Raw genomic sequence first — 18,904 nt, forward strand, 5'->3', positions numbered from 1 at the left:
CTGGTTCTCCTCACTTCGGCCGGATGAAGTCACCTTCATCCGGTTCGAAGGACCATTATGTTGGGCTACGGACCTTCGATTCGGACCAGTTCCTCCGTAACCTCAACACAGCCAAATTCCTGGCCGACGGACTTGTGCTGCCCCGCTAATGGGGGGGGGGGGGGGGGTCGTAGCGTTCAACTGCTACAGGAACGCTTCTAGTTTGCCACCGCCAATGTCCAATAAAACGCACCACTTAGAAACATTCGCACATACGAAAACTAACGTTTATTACACTTAGCACATTATATTAAAATACAATTATCGTTGGTTACAAAAGTTGAAGTGTCCGGCGTGCCGGAGTCCCGGCGACCCGGTTCCCGTTGTCCTGAGCAGACCTTTTCTGACTAACTTGCCCTAGCTGCGATCTGAGACCACAAGCCCTAAAGTTGCCCTTCGGACCCAGGCGATGTTTTATAGTTCGGGTTCTGATGATCATGAGAAGAGAGTACAACTCTCGGTTCAAGCCCATTTTCCCGCGTAAATCAATATCTCACACAAATCGATTACCCAAATCTCACCGATACAATATCCAGGGTTGAAGCCTCAAACATGATTAGCTTACAATCAAACAGATAAAATAAGAATCCAAAAGCCGATTCGATTAGAAAATCTAAGCAAAGCATGATCGTCATTTTGAAATCATATCAACAAAAATAAAGTTAAAATAAAATCATAAGAAGCGTCAAAATAGAGAAAGGTTGGGATAAAGAGAAATGGAAAAAAAGCAAGTATCGAAATATGAAATTTGAAGAACTAAACAAATCTTCTACAGAAGGAGGAAAACATAGAGAGATTGACAACCAGTGAGCCGATTGTAAATAATAAAGACAACTAAAGTCACATACCTGATGATGGGTAATACCTTGGGTAATACCCATCCTACCGCTCACTGGAAAAAGGCACTTTTTGCGGGAGCTGCAATTGCTTGATGTCCTACATGCCTTGGCGATCCCCAAGTTGAAGTTTCAATCGCTTACAGCCGCATCCGAAGCATCACGCAGACGCTGTAGTTTTTCATCGTCCTTTTAGTGTTCGTCTTCCTTCCTTCTGGTGTAAGCTGCTTTCTTTGGTTGTTTTTTTTTATTTCGTGAACCTTGATCTGGAACTGATTTGAAAAGAACAGAAAAAAAGGAAAACAGTATTTTCCGAAAAAAAAAGACTAACATAAAAATGACAACAAGAACATTTCGTCGCGCATCGTAGCTTAGCGTGTGAGTACTCGCGCTAGTACTACAGAGTAAAAGCACTTTCCATGATGTGGTGATCCGGTCCGCGTGAGCGCTTTTCTTCAAAGATGTCGTTTTGTTCTTAAGAGAACATCTTTGTAAGCGTTGCCCATAGGATAGCTTACCGTTTTGAAGACTGCTGAGGATCCGGATCCCTTGCAGCCTCACGCAGAAAAAAGTTTTGTAGAATCAGCCTGTACGAGGTTTGAATCAACAAAATTTTTGTTGAATATAATCAACGCCGATTTTGCGTTGAAGCAAACCTTGATTTTATCGATTCCACAAAATTCTTTTGTTGTTTTGAAAAAGCTGCTTTGACGTTTAGCGTTAATTCAACAAAAATTTTGATTTTCAAATCAACAAAACGTTTTGTTGATTCAAATATGCCTTATTTTTCTGCGTGCTGTCATTACAGTTAACTCATCCCTTTATGCTCCATCCGCCACCCGGAGGCACGCGCCGTAGGGCTGCCAAAGTCCTGACGACCTACAGGACCTGGGAAAACCAATCTTATCGTCCCTAAGAGCATCATTACCGGTGCGTTGCGGAAATTGTTGCTATTCTATTAACCCGTAACGCTTCTATTTTAGTTTAGTCACTCGGTCCCACACCGGTCGTTGTCAAATTGGGTTAGCAATTTACTACCCGTCAACCTTACCGGTGGTTGCTGAACTACTTGTTCGGCAGTTTGATGAACAAGTTTCGAAATCTTGTTTGAAGAAAATATAATCACTTTAATTCGAGCTATCATCATTTCAAAGATAAACACGAGGTCCATGAGTGACCTGACCACTCTCCAGGTTGTCCCGGTTACCCCCAGGGATGTTCCGGAGGAGGGACAATTCCGGAATTGTGGTCCACCGGGCATGTTGGGTATCAAACTTCATGATTTTCAAAGATAAACACGACTATGACATTTTGAGGTCCATGAGTGCCCTGACCACTCTCCAGGTTGTCCAGGATGTTCCGGAAAAGGGACAATTTCGGAATTGTGGTCCACCGGGCATGATGGGTATCAAACTTCATGATTTTCAAAGATAAACACGACTATGACATTTTGAACTCCATGAGTAACCTGGCCACTCTCCAGTTTGTCCCGGTGATCCCCAGGGATGTTCCGGAGGAGGGACAATTCCGAAATTGTGGTCCACCGGGCATGATGGGTATCAAACTTCATAGTTTTCAAAGATAAACAAGAATATCAACATTTGGAGGTTGATGAGTGACCTGACCACTCTCCAGATTGTCCAGGATGTTCCGGAAAAGGGACAATTTCGGAAATGTGGTCCACCGGGCATGATGGGTATCAAACTTCATGATTTTCAAAGATAAACACGACTATGACATTTTGAACTCCATGAGTAACCTGGCCACTCTCCAGTTTGTCCCGGTGATCCCCAGGGATGTTCCAGAGGAGGGACAATTCCGAAATTGTGGTCCACCGGGCATGATGGGTATCAAACTTCATAGTTTTCAAAGATAAACAAGAATATCAACATTTGGAGGTTGATGAGTGACCTGACCACTCTCCAGATTGTCCAGGATGTTCCGGAAAAGGGACAATTTCGGAATTGTGGTCCACCGGGCATGATGGGTATCAAACTTCATGATTTTCAAAGATAAACACGACTATGACATTTTGAACTCCATGAGTAACCTGGCCACTCTCCAGTTTGTCCCGGTGATCCCCAGGGATGTTCCAGAGGAGGGACAATTCCGAAATTGTGGTCCACCGGGCATGATGGGTATCAAACTTCATAGTTTTCAAAGATAAACAAGAATATCAACATTTGGAGGTTGATGAGTGACCTGACCACTCTCCAGATTGTCCAGGATGTTCCGGAAAAGGGACAATTTCGGAAATGTGGTCCACCGGGCATGATGGGTATCAAACTTCATGATTTTCAAAGATAAACACGACTATGACATTTTGAACTCCATGAGTAACCTGGCCACTCTCCAGTTTGTCCCGGTGATCCCCAGGGATGTTCCAGAGGAGGGACAATTCCGAAATTGTGGTCCACCGGGCATGATGGGTATCAAACTTCATAGTTTTCAAAGATAAACAAGAATATCAACATTTGGAGGTTGATGAGTGACCTGACCACTCTCCAGATTGTCCAGGATGTTCCGGAAAAGGGACAATTTCGGAATTGTGGTCCACCGGGCATGATGGGTATCAAACTTCATGATTTTCAAAGATAAACACGACTATGACATTTTGAACTCCATGAGAAACCTGGCCACTCTCCAGGTTGTCCCGGTGATCCCCAGGGATGTTCCGGAGGAGGGACAATTCCGAAATTGTGGTCCACCGGGCATGATGGGTATCAAACTTCATAGTTTTCAAAGATAAACAAGAATATCAACATTTGGAGGTTGATGAGTGACCTGACCACTCTCCAGATTGTCCAGGATGTTCCGGAAAAGGGACAATTTCGGAATTGTGGTCCACCGGGCATGATGGGTATCAAACTTCATAGTTTTCAAAGATAAACAAGAATATCAACATTTGGAGGTTGATGAGTGACCTGACCACTCTCCAGATTGTCCAGGATGTTCCGGAAAAGGGACAATTTCGGAATTGTGGTCCACCGGGCATGATGGGTATCAAACTTCATGATTTTCAAAGATAAACACGACTATGACATTTTGAACTCCATGAGAAACCTGGCCACTCTCCAGGTTGTCCCGGTGATCCCCAGGGATGTTCCGGAGGAGGGACAATTCCGAAATTGTGGTCCACCGGGCATGATGGGTATCAAACTTCATAGTTTTCAAAGATAAACAAGAATATCAACATTTGGAGGTTGATGAGTGACCTGACCACTCTCCAGATTGTCCAGGATGTTCCGGAAAAGGGACAATTTCGGAATTGTGGTCCACCGGGCATGATGGGTATCAAACTTCATGATTTTCAAAGATAAACACGACTATGACATTTTGAACTCCATGAGTAACCTGGCCACTCTCCAGGTTGTCCCGGTGATCCCCAGGGATGTTCCGGAGGAGGGACAATTCCGAAATTGTGGTCCACCGGGCATGATGGGTATCAAACTTCATAGTTTTCAAAGATAAACAAGAATATCAACATTTGGAGGTCGATGAGTGACCTGACCACTCTCCAGATTGTCCCGGTTCCCTCGGAGAAGTTCCCGAGGAGGGACAATTTCGGAATTGTGGTCCACCGGATATGATTGGTACCAAACTTCAAAGTTTTGAAAAATTAACAAGAATATCAACATTGGGAGGTCCATGATTGACCTGACCACTCTCCAGATTGAAAACTGAACCTGATCACGATACACGAAACAAAACAAGCTATTAACCTAGCTATTAACTTTAACGTTCTTCAGGTCTTTTGTGCTCTCTATTGCGAGTTTCTACTCGAACCTAGGAATCCGTGTATTTGGGTCAATTTTGGTAATACGTTTTGTACGCAAGTGATAGGGGTACCTTTTGGTAAATAGGCCGGATCTGAAAAGTCTATGGTTACCGGTTACAGGCTAGTATGGAGATCGGAAGGAAAGGGGTCAAGAAACAGCTTTACGAACAGCAGAGCAAAGGAGAGGAAGCGTTTTCTTGGGGCTTTTCTTCGCCCCTCTGGATTCCTTTCGCTGCCGCTGCTGCCCATTTGAAATTTTTCTTGACCGGTTCCTTCCGATGTGCCAGCTGTATATGCACTTCGGAAGGAATCGGTCAAGAAAAAAATCAAATGGGCAGCAGCGACGGCGAGAGCAAGTCAGAGAGGGTGAAGAAATGTCCCAAGAAATCGCTCCCTCTCCTTTGTTCTACTGTTCGTAAAGCTGTTTCTTGACCCCTTTCCTTCCGAACTCCGTGCTAGCCTTACAGAATGAATGTCATTAGAGGGCTTTTGTTAATTTGATTTGGTTAACCGCGGTGGATTTTCTTGAAATAATTCGAACTGTCAAAAATCCACCAAAGCATCTTCCGGTGGATACTTTTCTACCACAGATTTTTGTGCGATCAATGTGGTAGATGCTTTGGTGGATTTGAATTATTTCAAGCAAATCCACCGCGGTTAACCAAATCAAATTAACAAAAGCCCTTAGGTGTGTACCTTTTCCCCTCTCTACTTTAGGCCCAATACGCACCTCCCAGGAAAAGGGGTCAAGAAATTACTTTAAGAACAACAGAACAAAGGAGAGAGAACGATTTCTTGGGGCTTTTCTTCACCCTCTCTGGCTTATGGTACGTTCGTTTGACAAATGACGTTCGATTAAACCAAAACTAGCACCGATGAGTTTCAATTATAGAGATAGACAAGCTATGCGCGTATGGAAGAAAAAGATAGAAGTCCAGATTGTTATCCGAGCATTCGTTGGTGAAGGTTGTCTGAATCAACATGACTCGTCGCGTCCCGGCGCAAAACGCCGGCAATATTGCCCTACCTGCGGCTCAAGCAGGCAAAAAAGTGGGAATTTCCAAAAGGAAGGTTGAGGCCTCGACTGATGGCCAAAAACCGGGGATTTCCAAGAGGAAGGTGCTTTTGGAAGTGACATCGAACAGCAAAAAGACGAAAAAGAGCGACGGTACTGTACCGATGGATGAGGAGGAGGAGAACTCTTCGTCGCACGAGGAGCAGCTATTGAAGAACAACAAGTTTGCTGGACTGCCTGACGAGGACCAGGTAGCGGAAGCAAAGGAGAATGAAGTGAAACAGCGAAAGGAGAAACTGCCTCCTTTTTATGTGCGGCAATCAGCAGCAACGATCGACTTTCGAGCGGGGCTGGTTGAACTTATCAAGTCTGGGAAAGTCCTAGGCAACATTCGTCTGTGTCAGGACGGATTTAAGGTGCTGGTGCAATCCAGGCAGCACTATCAACTGGTCAAGGATTACTTGACCGAAAACGAGGCGGAGTACTTTACCCATGATGTCGTCATGGATAAGCCGTTCAAAATCGTCGTCAGAGGTCTGTACGACATGCCAGTGGAGGAATTAGCTGCCGAGCTAAAAGTTTTGAAACTGGATGTGTTGGCCGTGCACAAAATGAGCCGACGCAACAAAGACATCAAGTACCGTGACCAGCTCTACCTGCTGCATTTGGCTAAGGGATCGACGACGCTTCCTGAGCTGAAGGCAATTCGAGCGGTTTTCAACATTATCGTGTCGTGGGAGCGATACCGACCAGTGCATCGTGACGTCACACAATGCTTCAACTGCCTGGGCTTCGGGCACGGAGGTAAGAACTGCCACCTAAAGCGTCGTTGCGCCAAATGTGGTACCGATGCGCACATCACATCCCAGTGCATCCAAGATTCGCTGGTGAAGTGCCTCAACTGCAACGGTGAGCACTCGTCAACCGACCGAAAGTGCCCCAAGAGAGCTGAGTTCGTGAAAATTCGGCAGCAAGCATCGACGAAGAATCAGCCTCAGCGTCGTAGAACTCCTCCAGCCCTGGTGGAGCAAAATTTTCCACCTCTTCAACCGCGACGCCAGGTCCCGAACTTGGCACCGTTGCCGTTGGATCCCAGGAAGAGAGCTGAGATGAATCATCCACGGCCGGGTTCCAGCCAGGAGCCGAGACCGCCACCACCGGGCTTTAGCCAGGAGCCAAGACCAACCCAAGAACCAGCAGTTGAGGAAAATGGTAATGATCTTTACACCTCAACCGAACTCCTCAATATTTTCAAACAGATGTCCGCTGCACTGCGTGGATGCAAAACCAAGACCCAGCAGATTGAAGTGCTGACCTCGTTCGTCATCCAGTATGGATCGTAGGTCCCTCAAGCTGCTGAATTGGAACGCTTGCTCCATTAGGAGGAAGAATTTGGAGCTGGTGGATTTTCTTCGCGAGAAGGAGATCGACGTAGCTGCCATCACGGAAACTCATCTGAAGCCCGGTGAAAAAGTTTATCTGCAAAACTACAAGATCGCGACACAGCTCGATAGGACCACCTCTGGAGGAGGAGGTGTGCTTGTCGCTGTTCATCGTGATCTCAAGCCACGCCGGCTGCCACACTTTAAGCTGGACATCATCGAGGCCGTTGGAGTGGAAATTCCCACTTCGGTTGGCCCAGTACTCTTCATTGCTGCATACTGCCCACGTCAGGTGAATTCCAGAGATGGTTCAGCAGCAAAACTGAAGAGCGATATCCAGAAGCTGACACGGCGGAGCGCAAAGTACATCATCGCTGGTGACCTCAACGCGAAGCATGAAATTTGGGGCAACAGCAGGAGGAATCGGAACGGAGTGATTCTGCACAACGATCTGCAAAACGGATACTACAACGTGGTGAGTCCAGATCGTCCAACGAGGGTGGCCCGGTCTGGGAATCACTCAATCATCGACTTCTTCATTACCAATATGGCTGAGAACGTGGCTCATCCTGAGGTGTTTGAAGAGTTGAGTTCTGATCACTATCCGGTGGTTGTGGAGGTTGGAGCTTCCGTTACTCCGCAGCGGCAACCAACCCGGAAAGATTACCACAACGTTGACTGGCAGCAGTTTCAGCAAGTGGTCGACAGCAACATCGACTATGATCAACACCCGGAAACTTCTGCTGATATTGATCGTTCGCTGGAGGTGATCCAGCAGGCTATCAACCAAGCAGAGGCTGCCAACGTTCGGGAGGTTCCTGTTAATTTTAAGGTAACTGATATTGACGTAGATACTAAACACTTGATTAGACTTAGGAATGTTTATAGGAGACAATATCAACGGACTGGGGACTATGACAAAAAGATTTCAGTGAACAATTTGAACAAAATAATACAAGACCGACTTGACAATATCAGAAATCAAGAATTTTCAAAACATGTAAGCCAGCTTGGGAATTATTCAAAACCATTTTGGAAACTTTCAAAAGTTCTTAAAAACAAACCAAAGCCTATTCCTCCTCTTATTATTGAGGATTCTCCTTTGATTACATCCGAGGAAAAGGCAAATGCACTTGGGCTTCATTTTGTTAGTTCACATAATCTTGGCGCTTCCATGACCAGCCGTAAAGAAACATCAGTTGCCAATAGTATTTCAACAATTAATAACTCTACCTTTGAATTTCCTGCAGATTCCCATGTTTCTGGTGAGGAAGTCAAAGTTGCAGTTAAACAAATGAAAAATATGAAAGCTCCAGGCTTTGATAACATTTTTAATCTAGTGTTGAAAAAACAGAGTGATCAGTTCTTTCAACATCTAGCCAATATTTTCAATAAATGTTTGCAACTTGGTTACTTCCCTACCAATTGGAAACTGGGCAAAGTCATACCAATTTTGAAGCCTCAAAAAGATCCAACATCGCCAACAAGTTATCGTCCCATTAGTCTTTTGAGTAGTCTGTCCAAACTCTTTGAGAAGGTCATCTATTCAAGGCTTTTGGATTTTACCAACGATAATAATATAATTTTGAACGAGCAGTTTGGCTTCCGAAAGGGACATAATACTGCTCATCAGCTTACGAGAGTAACTAAAATCATCAAACAGAACAAGCTTGAGTCTAAATCAACTGCTATGGCTTTGTTGGATGTTGAGAAGGCTTTTGACAGTGTTTGGCATGATGGTTTGATACATAAACTATATTTATACGGTTTTCCAATGTATCTTATCAAAATTATCCAGCACTATCTTTCGGAGAGATCGTTCAAGGTTTTTCTGAATGGGATTGCTTCTGGATTATTCAACATTGATGCTGGGGTTCCCCAAGGAAGTATTCTTGGCCCACTTCTGTACAATATTTTTACATCTGATTTGCCTACTCTTCCTGGTAATGGTGTGTTGTCACTTTTTGCTGATGACACTGCCGTTATTTATAAGGGTAAAATAACCAGATATTTAGTTGGCCGTCTTCAAAAGGGTCTTGACGTTCTTTCCGAATACTTTGGCGACTGGAAAATTCGCATAAATGCAGCCAAAACTCAAACCATCATTTTTCCACTTTCCAAATCGGCCCGATTTGTCCCAAAGGATGATGTTTTGATTAAAATGAATGATGTTTCGATACCCTGGTCAAAAGAAGTTGTCTATTTAGGTCTCATACTTGACTCGAAACTTTTGTTTCGACAGCATGTTGACAAAATATTGAACAAGTGCAGCATTCTCATCAGGTGTTTGTATCCTTTGATTAACAGAAAATCAAAGCTATCTTTGAAAAATAAGTTAGCAGTTTACAAACAAATAATTTACCCCGTTATTGAGTATGCAGTACCTGTTTGGGAGTGTTGCGCTAGAACTCATAAATTGAAGCTCCAGCGTGTCCAAAACAAGGTACTCAAAATGGTTTTGAATGTTCCTGGCTGGACAAGATCAAGTGAGGTTCATGAATTAGCAGAAGTAAAAATGTTGGATCAGAAGATTCAAGAAAAATGTTTGAAATTCAGGGAAAAATGTGCTATATCTGAATACCCCTTGATTCAAGGATTGGTTTAGTTTATGGTAAGTTTAAGTTAGTTTTAGGTTAGGTTATGTTTTCTTAACATTTTTTTTTTTCCTCATTGTACCTAGTGTTACAAAAATGATAAATCATATACTTTTAAAGTTAAGAAAATGAACAGTGTTTAAATCACGAAAAGCAAACTAAAGCTGAAGAGCCACAGCTGACCACTTATTATGTAAACCAAATGTAATTATTATAAGAAAGATTCAATAAAGTATATTTAATTCAAAAAAAAAAAAAAAAAGATAGAAGTCCAGGAGAGAGGTTTAGAACAAGAGAGAAATCTTTTGATCTAGAGAATTGAAAAATTGTACTAAATTTAAGGAACTATATAATGTAGCCGAAATATTTTAATAAAAAGTCACTTTTTAATCACCAAACTATACCCTCGAACTCATGCCGGGTTAATTTACAAATAATCTGAAATTCATGTTATCGATGTAATGCTTTGCACATTACAATTAGTGTCAACCTGCACAAGCGGTCGATTCTAAATTCATCAACAAGTATTTACTACGGTCACTTTCCAGTACGCTGAAAGCCCCATCTTCAAGAACATCAAACCCCTCGCAGGAGATTCCGAAGATCTCCTCGACGATCTATCTCCATCTATCTGCGATATATTCAGCCTCACCAAGACCGGTAGGGTACGCGCGTTGGACCATGCAGACTACATGCTGAACCAGGTTATGTTCTACGCGATGAAAAAAGACCTCTGGGGTGCGTGCATTGGAGTTGATTTCAATCCAGGTTTTTAAGCGAAAATGGCGTTCGAAAGGAGAACGCCCGAAATGTCAAAATCACGCAGTGGTACCAACATTACGAAAAAAGAGTGCATGGCATGACAGCGACATCCTCGCCTGACGCATATCTGTCAGTAGAACCTAACTTTTCAATTTTTTACACAGAGATTGAGATTTTGTGGATTCCAGGCTGTACCGCTCGATAATCGCCATCAGGTTATTTTAAACTCTGCCACTCAACGTACAGGTCCTTAATTCCGTGGTACTTCGCAAAAAGGTGCTTGACCGGGAGCAAGCCCCTGGTTTCGACGAACCCATGCTCTCCACAAATGTTGGCCAACCGGACCAGGATCGATCGTAACATCATCCTTTCAGTGGATTTCAGCTAGGATGTAGATTGATCTCAACGTCGAGCATCTTCCGTGCCAGCTGTCTGTCCACGAACTCTTCAAGTAGGTTCACGTGGGTCACCCCGTGCGCCTCGGGTGATCTCAGCTGCGTTGTAACTACTGCAGTTGAGATCAACAGCGTCTTGATAGCTTGGAAAAAACATCGCCGAAAGCAAAACCGGTTCCTCATCCCGCAATTCTCCCATTCGTCAAACGCTTGCGATTCCAGCTGGAACATATGCACGGTCAGTTCCTTCGGCGGGGATTTCTTCTGATTGAGACGACCATGAGGAAATGATTTCATTTTTCAGCACGATGCACAGGTTTGGTACAGAGAAACGATTCTTCTTTGACGATTTTTCGGATGCGCAAACAAAATTTTGTTCCGTTTCAATAACCTAAATTTCTGGTCCAAATTTCTTCCTTCCTCTTTCGGAAGGGTCGCCTTTTCACCCGACTCAATTACACTCGTTTTTTACCGGTTCTCCTGCTGGCTCCCAAACGTGGAGGAAAAAATAAACAAACTTACGTTTCGTGTCCAAGATGGCATTCGAATCCATCGCGAATCTGCTTCAGTCGGAGCAAACTCTAACTTTGCGGCCTGTACCTCGCTGTTTGCGATGCCACCAGATGTTCTCGTCGGCCTACGTGCCCTATTCCGGCGTTCCGTCCAGGCGCAAATCACAGAGGTGTCCTGCAGGATGGGAACACGCTGTTGAATCCACTGCGACCGGTTCCGGAACAACTGCAGCAGTGGCGCGAGCAATGTCGGATCAAATCCGGATCGGGGTTTATCTCAGAATTCTCGTACAAAACTGCCCCGGGAAAAAAAAATCGTCGTTCCAAATTACACTAGCCAAAACTGTTGTTAAATCCACAACACTATTTCGCGACGAAATTTGCAACCCGGAACCACCGACGAAAAACGAAAAAACATAAACAAACACAGAAGCTACGTCTGCTTGGTACGAACTTTGACAGTTCAAAGTTTTAGCTGCGTTGCTAGCGCGTTGCTAGATTTGGTAACTCGCTCCCAACCGGGGCGTTACGTTTTAGTTTAGCAACGCATTTGGCAACGACCGGTGTGGGAGCAAAGTTACTAACACGCGTTACAAAACCTTAAAACCTGCCTAATACTCACGCTGGTAAGGTTGCTCTAAGCGTAAAGACTTTAAGACTAGCTTTCATCACCAAAGCCCACGGGATTGAAAATCTAAACTTAAATCTAAAATCCTCTAAACTTAATGTTCAAAACTAAACGTTCCTTTAACTGTTGTAGTACTACTTCTATCAAAAACAATAAAAATTTATGAACTGATATACAAATAGGAAAGAAATCTCGATTTGAAAAAGAAATGGCCATTTACGTCAAAAAATCCGTAGTTCCTCGATTCGCAACAATGGTCGATACAACCATAATCCGAAAACCGTCAGTTCAACAGATCAACGAATTTTGTCCGATATCGATACATTATTGATTGATCGAGACTCTATGGACAATTTGACATACAAGAATGCCTAGTTTTCTACATCAATCAAAGTTTATTGACAGCATTACTCTAACTTAACAATTACAACTAAATTTATCATCAAATAGATTTGGAAAGCATACAGATTTATTTTAAATGCTAATGCTAAGCAACAAATCAATTGTACTATCAAAAAGTACCACCTAAATCCCACATTGTGATAGTGAAAAAGTCACAGAAGCAGCGGTGTCTTGTGTAATTTTCACTATCGGAGAACTACCTAGTTCACGAAGACAGCTTATCGGTTAACGCTTAAGCCCTGGGGCTGCGACAAAGCGAGTTCTCGTAGCATGAAGTGGTGTCCATAGTGCTTATAAAAAAGAATGTATACCCAAATTTAACTAATGCACTAGGATCAAATCATGCCCCTTGACTTTACAAGGCCCAGGGGTCAATGTTGCATGATTAACGATTTGGAAAAAAATACCTATATTTTCATGCAACTTTGTGGTGAAAACTATTTTGAGTGTGTGTCACGTAAAACGAGCCTACACTGAGCAAAACTTACACAGCTCAACGAAGTGTTCTACACATGATCTGGCCCTGCTGTACAGAGCACTCAAATATCAATCGCAAAACACTTGAAATTTCGGTGATTGGCCAAGAAATAATGTCAATAGCCAAACACTTGAATTTTAAATGGGGTTGAAAAATAAAAGTACGTATATAGCAACACTGATAAGTTTTGCTGCACTGAAAGAAACCGACATAGCAATATCACATGTTTTCCACATGAATCCACCCCATACGACTTAGCATGCGAATGCCATGTGAAAATCACATCAAAAAATTCAACCTGCGAAGTAGTAAACTCAAGTGAAATTCCCATCAAAATGAAATGAAAAACACGGCACCTTCACATGTCTTCACACATGGCTATCATTCTTATGAGAATAAAGTGGATTGCACGTATGTTTTCTTTCTTTCTTTTCTTTGATTGATTGATTGACCATTGATTAAATAAAACCATATCTTTTAAATGTATTTATTTTTCACACTTGTTTCTCCTAAAATATTACACATAAACCACTGGATCCGACTCACACAACTAATATTCAAAACTCCAACGTTGTATCTTCCGTTGCCGTTCTCGGCCACCGTGATGGTCCACCCGGCGAGGCGCTCGTTCAGTAAGTTGTACAGCTCTTCCATGGTCCGGGGACAGGAAATTTACCGGATTGGCGGTTGAAACCATTTGTTGTTCTTCATTGCGAACGGTCCGTGAACGATACACCGCCGTTTGGAGTTAGGCGTTCTTTGCCGTTCTCCTGTCACTGGCCACCGGGGGCCCTGCGTATTTTCCGCGGAATTTCTTTGTTGCGCAGTTTGGGACATTCAAAGGCCACGAACATCACAAAACCGCATCTCAATCCGAACTTTTTCAAAATTTGGCCCCGGAACAAGTTTTTCTGAAAATTTAAAAAAAAAGCTAGCCTTACTTGATACATGACTAATACTTACTTACCATGATCAAAACTAGGATTTCTTATAAAAATACAAACTAAACTAATTTTTTAACAAAGAGCTCCAATCACGACTTTTTACTTGTCGCCATCTTGCCTAATCAATTTGGAACTACTTTGCAACACTCGACTTTCAAATTCAAAACATTTAGTTTTAACGTGATTTCCACTTCAAAATCAAAGGAAAAGACGAATGGGGCAAATCGATGTGAAATTCATGTGAATTCATGGTGGGCAGCATATGAAAGTATAATGACTTATAAATGGTTGAAATTGAAAGAGTTCTCATATCTATTCGCGATGAAAAACACATCATAGTCAAAAGAAAAGTACGTGACTTTAACGTGTTGGTTTTTGGAGTAGCTCACGTGAAAAAGCATTTGATTTTGCTATGTCGGTTTCTTTCAGTGTGGGCGTAAAGGCAAATGCTCGTTTGGATACGTCAAACTCGTGTCTGTTTGGGTACGTCAAATTCACTTCGACCAGTCTTCCTATTAAGGATCTCTAGTAGAGTGTAACAAAATGGCTTTTTGGCGGGCATTCAAGGGTTTGTTCCGGTGGGCATACTAAGCCCAAATCCAAAATATGAGCTTGATTGAACGTAACAGGAGCTGGCGCTCCGCCCTTCAATTTTAAATGGGATAATATTACAATTAATTTTTGATAAAATGTACTCTCTCGGCCTAAATCAAATTAATCCACCCGAGCCAAGCAGCAGCAGCAGTAAAAGCAACAACAGTAAACCAGAAAAAAAAGGCAATGGAAACAAGTGAAATTGACGAAGAAGACAACGATGGATTCGAGACCGTGCTTTCTAAGCACACCCGCCGTCGGAAGCGCTTACAGGCATATTTGGACGCGGAAGACGAACTAACAAAAAAACGAAGAGAGATGGCTGCAGAAGAAACAGATGAAGATGATGAAGATGTCATAAAAGCAAAATATTATAAGAAAAAGTGTTGTGAGATAACTTCTAAATCCCTGGAAGAAGAGGACGAAGATAAACTTGAAGAACTTGATAATTCACTCTTTAAATATTCCGCTAAATATTTGAAACATAGACAGAAATCGTTAGAAAAAAGGCATGGTAATAATTATTGAAGTGATTTTAAACTCTGTAATCTTTCCTTTTTCACTATCCACCTTGAAGAGATGAATGCACAATGGTGTAAAGTCTCTATAATAATAATAAAAAAAAAAATAATAATCATGTTAAAAATCAAAATAATCGCTTTCTTGATCTTCTTTTTACTAATATGACTGAAGACTTCTGTGTGACTGAAGCAAATAATCCACTTTGGAAAAATGAAGCTCATCACACAGCAATTGAATTTTCACTTTTCGTGCATAAGGCTATTAACAGACCAGATGGTTCAGATTACGAAGAAATTCCTGATTACAATAATGCCAATTATCCCTTAATCAAACGTAGACTATTAGAAGTTGATTGGAAAGCATTACTAGAGAAAGAAACGAACATCGAGCTAGCAGTTAACACTTTCTATAGCATTATATTCGACATCCTCGATGAAAGCGTCCCAATACGAAGAAAAAGACGCACAATTGACAAACACCCGCCTTGGTTTACAAGAGAGGTTAAAAACCTTAAAAATAGAAAACAAAAAGCTCACAAAGCTTACAAAAGCAATAGCCAAAAACTTGATGAGTATCTACAAATACGCAGTCAGTTAGAAGTCACCATCCAATTTGAATTTGAAAAGTATCATAGAAAGGTAGAATCGGAAATCAAGAGTGATTCCAAGAAGTTTTTCAATTTTGTCAAATCAAAATTAAAAAGTAGTAATTTTCCGTCAAATATGTCTCTAGACAATAAAATTGGCAAAAACAGTGCAGAAATTTGTGAACTATTCGCAAACTTTTTTTTGAAAGCGTATACACCTCTTTTGATGAAAACGATCGCGACCGAAGCTACTTTTCCTTTATACCCCAAGCGAATAACGAAATAACAGTCGATAGCTCAGTGTCTTGCGAACCTTCGAGGTGAACGGACACTAGAGCTGCGGTATTTTTTACTACCTAAGCTCAGAGTTATTTCAAAAAAAATTCACAGTCTTTTTAAAGACTACCTGAGTTATTTTCCCAAATTCTAAACAGTCTTTTCTCAAGAGGTTTCGGATGGCTTACAGGAGGAACGACGAAAACGCGTGCGTACAGTCAAAGCGGTTGAAAAAGACTTTTATTAACATAAACAGACTGTGATAGCTGGAAGAGCACATCACTCACGTCGAGCGCAGTAGCGCAGCAAAAGAGGGGGGCAGTGGTTGTTATCTCAACACCCCTGCTCAACCACAGCACCATCTCAACTACAAAAACAGTAGCTCCAACTCTCCAGACAATCCGAAGCATCCCGTCTACACTCTCACACAGCAATCGACGCCGGCAACACCTCGGGGCGTTCCCCTGCTGAAGTCCATCTGGCTGCGCGTTCTTCTTCTTCTTGATGATCCAACGAAAACACCAGCCGGCACGTTCCGGTTCGCCTCGTACTTGTCAGCCACAACTCCGTCACCTCGCTTCAAACGACTCCACTTGCAGGTGACCGGTGTGCGACCAATGGAGAGCATCGTCAAAGAACAATTTTTATTGCACCCCAACGAATCAATCACCTCGTCCGGTTTCGTCCTCTCAGCAATCGTTTGCGTGATGTTGTCGATATAACTCGTAGCAAACAAAGCGAATCCGCATCCACGGCCCGGTTCTGCATCCGCACCAGCTGTTCCGGATTCTTCATCTTCTCGAACATTCGGCTCAGTTTCAGGTTCTTCGTCCAAACGGCCAAATTCTTCTTCAGCGGGATCACCACCAGGTTCATCAGCATCGGCAGCAAACGGACGCACCAAATTCTGCTGCTTTCTTTCCAGCCCGACTTCAACCCGTTCACCGGCTTCGTTCCCGACATTTCTCTGACTGGGTACAACCCACGTTCCACACGGTGTTTGTTTACCTGCACCACACGTGTCGCAAACGATCGTTTTCTTGCACTTTCTGCCAATGATCTGCTTCGGGGTTGACACCATGTAACATTCAGCGAGAGCAATCAAATTATTCTCTGTTTGTGCACGATCGCACAACAACAACTTTTCCCGATCGACAGTACGAAAATCCATCTCGTACAAACTGTTCCGACGAGCACCACACACGATCAGCTCGTTTCCACGGTAAATCTGAGCTTTTCCGCTGTCAAACACAACTCGCATTCCGGCCATTTCGATCCGCACAACAGACAGCAGATTGTGCCGCAGGTGCGGTGTGAACAAAACGTTCTTCACTGTGCACTCAATCGATCGTCCATTCACAAACGCCGTCATCTTCACAGTACCGCAGTGCTCCGCAACAACAGACTGGCCATTCTTGGCCACGGCGATCTCGATCGGCTCCGACAGTCGGCGCAGGTCCGTAAACAGATGTTTATCCCGCGCCAGGTGATCGGACGCTCCCGAGTCCAGGAACCACTTCACTTGCCGCTGCTTTTTCTGCGGCTCAGCACCGCGCACACCAACAAAACAAACACTGTTGCGCTCGCTCGAGCCAGCAACATTCGCACTCTCACTGTGTTGTTTCTTCTTCGCTGGGCAGTCGACACTTTTGTGGCCTTCCTTCTTGCACGAAAAACAGCGCAACTTCTTCTGCTGTTTCGCGCCGTAAAATGCAGCCATCTCGCTCTCTCGTTCGCCCATTCCTTGCTGCTTTGTTTCCTCGTCCAGCAGCCGACATTTCACGAACTCCATTGTGAGGTTATCCTCCGCCATGGTTTCGATGGAGGTCACAACCGCCGGAAACGCCGTCCCCAAGCTCAGCAGCAGATGGCAAACTGCATCCAGCTCCTCCATCACAGCACCGGTTCCACGGAACTCCCGGACCAGCCGGTCGAAACGCAGAAAATGATCCGCCAGCCGACCACTTTCGAACCGCATGCCAACAATCTGGCGTTTCAGGTGCATGCGAGTGGCGATGCTCTTCCGCTGGAACACATCCTGCAGCGTGCACCAGATTTGCTTCGGCGATACCTTGTCGTGTACATATTCCAGGTGCGAGTCGTGGATCCGCTCGATCAAGAGACGCCTGCACTTCCGCCGCCGCTTGAGCTCCAGCTCCCGTCGATTCTGCTTCGCCGTCTGGGCCGCCGGGGCATCTTCCGGCTTCACGACGATCTCCGGGATCTCGCCCACGTCACTCTCCACGCAGTCCCAGAGTTCATACTCCTCCAGGAGTACCCGAACTCTCAGCTTCCAGGACGCGTAATTTGTACCGTCGAACAGCGCGACATGGTACCGGTCTTCACGGACAACTGCTCCCTCCGACATCGCGAAAACTTAACTTGCGAAAAACTACCCGGACTTGAAACGACCTGGGCCCATAACCTCAAGAGGTTTCGGATGGCTTACAGGAGGAACGACGAAAACGCGTGCGTACAGTCAAAGCGGTTGAAAAAGACTTTTATTAACATAAACAGACTGTGATAGCTGGAAGAGCACATCACTCACGTCGAGCGCAGTAGCGCAGCAAAAGAGGGGGGCAGTGGTTGTTATCTCAACATTTTCAAGACTAACCCCACCTGAAATTTTGTTGTATTTTACAAACGAAGCCATCTTTTTAAAAAGAACTTTGCTTGCAAAATGCGTCAAAACAAAGGTAAACGCAAATCTTCTGAAGATTTGGTCGTTACGTCGGTGAAGCGTTTGAACGCTAAACCGGCTAACGGAAACAGAAAAAGAAAACAGCCTCATCCAAGGTCTGATTCTGATTCTGAAAGTGAGGCCAATCCTCCAATTCCATTGGCAAACAGTTTCGGTGTTTTATCCGAAACTGTTGACAAGGATCCTTCTCCTCGTACTGAGCCTTCTGCCGTCGAGAAACGAGTAAAGGCTCCGCCAATTGTAGTGACTTCCGTCTCCGATTTGGCCAGCTTTCGAACGCAACTGAAGAATTGCAAGGATACTTGCAATTTGAAGGTTTCGTTCCAGCTTGGTCGAAGAGGAGAATGTCGCTTGTTGACGGAATCTTTACAAGATCACCAAACTTTTGTTGGTTATTTGAAAAACCACAAACACAATTTCTACACGTATGAGACCAAGAATGCTCGTCCATTCAAGGCGG

The 18,904-nt window shown here is 43.7% G+C and overlaps 1 protein-coding gene and 1 long non-coding RNA gene across 3 annotated transcripts in view; both read right to left on the reverse strand.

Annotated features, from left to right (window-relative positions):
* The window catches only part of LOC120430545 (protein cramped), a 129,977-nt gene that overhangs the window by 58,957 nt on the left and 52,116 nt on the right, over window positions 1-18,904 (reverse strand). The window lies entirely within an intron of this gene.
* LOC120431437 (uncharacterized) lies at window positions 13,306-15,876 on the reverse strand. The gene is made up of 2 exons (XR_005607884.2): window positions 13,789-15,876; window positions 13,306-13,732 (listed from the first exon to the last, which is right to left on the reverse strand). It is a non-coding gene; the product is annotated as an uncharacterized LOC120431437 (long non-coding RNA).

Source organism: Culex pipiens, chromosome 1 (assembly GCF_016801865.2).
Source record: "Culex pipiens pallens isolate TS chromosome 1, TS_CPP_V2, whole genome shotgun sequence".
NCBI classification, from domain to species: Eukaryota; Metazoa; Arthropoda; class Insecta; order Diptera; family Culicidae; genus Culex; species Culex pipiens.